Raw genomic sequence first — 2,717 nt, forward strand, 5'->3', positions numbered from 1 at the left:
AAAGAAGTAAGCATATTGACGTAAGATATCATTTCTTGCGAGATTTATACAATAGAGGCGAAATTGATGTAACGTATGTAACAAGCGAAGAGCAACTGGCAGATATATGTACAAAGGCGTTGCCAAAACTGAGATTTGAATATTTAAGAAAAAAGTTAGGTTTGAAAAGTAAAAAGGATATTAAGAGGTAGTTGTTTGTAAATATGTAGAGTTTTTAGGGAGGGCGTCGAGGTAATTATTACTTCTCAAAAAAAAAAAAAAAAAAAAAAAGGAAAAACTCTACATGATCTTTTTAGTCTTCTATTTTTTTTTTTGTGTAATAAATTAATCTGTATGGAAAAGAGAAAGGCGGCTGGCAAATTGTATGGAAAAGAGAAGGGCGGTTGGCAAATGTGCTTGAGAAGACATTGACAAATTAATTTTCAGTTATTTACGATAAGAGTTAGAAAAATATTAAGAGATAATTTGTAAATTTGAGATAATTGTTTGTAGGGATGTAGAGTTTTAGGGAGGGTGTTGAAGTGGTTACCATTTCTAAGAAAACTTTACATCTGGTCTTTTTAGTTTTCTCAAGTACTGAAGTCATCAACAGCGCGTAGACAAAAGCCTGCCACGAAGTCAGGCCATAAACAGTAGACAGGCGACATAGGCTTCGGGGTTTTTCAGTTATTGGGTAACACAGCTAGCGTGCGGATCTGGACCAGCTCAAATTGTATTCTTACTTATTACACTTCTATTTAAAAATATTTTCTGCCTTACAATTTATCCACGTGTTTTCCCTGTTTACACACCGAATAACTTCAACATATAATAAAACGTTATAACGTATTACATCATATAGTATTACTCTATATAGTATTAAGTTATATTTTATTATGCCATATATTATTACATTACATGTTGCGTTAGACGGTATTGCATTATATCGAATTACGTTATACAGTATTACGTTATATAGTATTACGTTATATAGTATTATGTTATAACGTATAACGTAATATATTATTACGATATACAGCATTACGTTTTATAGTATTACGCTATATAGTATAACGTTATGACGTATTAAATTATATAGTAGTACGCAATAGAGTATAACTTTATATAGTATTACGTTATAAAGCATTACGTTATGCAGCATACACCCAACCGGGGTCCCAATGAGAGCAAGGTGGTTCCTATCCAGAACCTCCGACAGCATCCTTATCCTTCTGTCCGTCTTAGCGCAACTCCATGCCTTAGATTTAGCATTGAAGCCACCCGCAATGATTGTTTCTTTGCATCTCTTCGCAGTTGTCCTAATGGATATGTCAAGCCTCTCCACGTACTCGTCGAAAATGTCTAGTCCAACATTCGGCGAGCAGTAACCGCTCACGCCATACACTTCTCCTATTTTGATCCCGACATACCCCTCCTCTTCGGTTAGCGTATCTTCGTTGGTGTGGAGGCCATTAAATCTGGTTGCCCAGATAGATGCATCCTCCTTCGTTTCGTTGTATCTGTCACGTAAATTTAAGGGTAGGTTGATGAAATAAAGTAGCTGAGTCGTAACACATCTACTGTCTTTATTTTCTAGCACAGGTTTACACTGATCGGAGAGATGTTCACTGTTCGATGGTTTTTTCTATTTCTCTAGGTGTCCTCGTCTCATTACAGAGGAAAGCTCTGTGTGGGTGTGCCCTTTTTAATTAACTACGCGGATTCGCACCTTCCGTTAGGAAAAGTGATCCACGATGCCAATTGGTTATAGGTCATGTTAATAAATGAAGATAGGAAGAAAAAGCCTCCTACCAACTAGTAGTAGTAGTAATATTGTTTATGGGGAAAACCAGCTTCTTTGTTAGCCAAATATTGGGATTTCCCCGCTAGGTAACTACCTGCTTTCCCCGTAATTAGTATGGACGTATAACAACCTAAGGGCTGTTTCAAGGACCATCCATAAATAGATAACACAAAAATAATAAAATAAAAGTTTAAGTTTATGGTGGATCCCTGGGCTAATTGCGGGTACGGGCAGAATACCTGCACACATCCGGCCTCTAATATGAATTGACGTTACATGCCAAAGGGGAACTATCTATTCGGCTCAGATATGATGACCATATCGACGCGCCGCTCCCAGGCCAGCTGCTGCATCAGGTCCTCGGCATGACTGCTCCTATTTAAATTTATCTGAACCACCTTCAGGGTGCTCTTCCTCTAGCTGCCTCTATCTGTATTATCTTCCTGAGATAGAGACTCCGTGACATGATTACTCTGAAACTCAGACTCCATACTGCACAGTATGCACTTCGGATCTTTTCCGTAGTTTGATATTGTGTGCCCTATCTCGCCACATGTCCTGCATCGCTCCTTGCTAGGACTGTAGGAACACCTATTCGCCATCTCATGGCGCCTATAGCATTTGATTATTTTAGGCAAAACCCACATCGTGGCGACAGTCAGGCCTGTGTATCAACAGGTTCTGTCTTCGTATTTTCATTCCGCGCATCGTCGTCGCCAGCTGCGCCGTCGCGGATGCGGAGGCGGCAGAGAACGACCATTGACGAGGCGACGTCGGAGGTGGCAACCGTGCGCTGTTGAACCTCGGCGCTAGACGTTTTCGCCTCCCGCGAGGCCAGTCTCAATCGCCTCACGAATGCGCCTTTCAGGTTTCTGGAGATGGGGGCGATTCTTTCGACCTCCTCCATCTTCCTCATAATGTCAGCCCCGAGATC

General features: G+C 40.4%; 1 pseudogene; it reads right to left on the reverse strand.

Annotated features, from left to right (window-relative positions):
- Positions 1–2,199: 2,199 nt before the first annotated feature.
- LOC112213772 overlaps positions 2,200–2,717 on the reverse strand; it is a 3,903-nt pseudogene continuing 3,385 nt past the window's right edge.

The sequence above is a fragment of the Bombus impatiens genome, unplaced genomic scaffold (assembly GCF_000188095.3).
Source record: "Bombus impatiens unplaced genomic scaffold, BIMP_2.2 scf_1202, whole genome shotgun sequence".
In the NCBI taxonomy this organism is placed as follows: domain Eukaryota; kingdom Metazoa; phylum Arthropoda; class Insecta; order Hymenoptera; family Apidae; genus Bombus; species Bombus impatiens.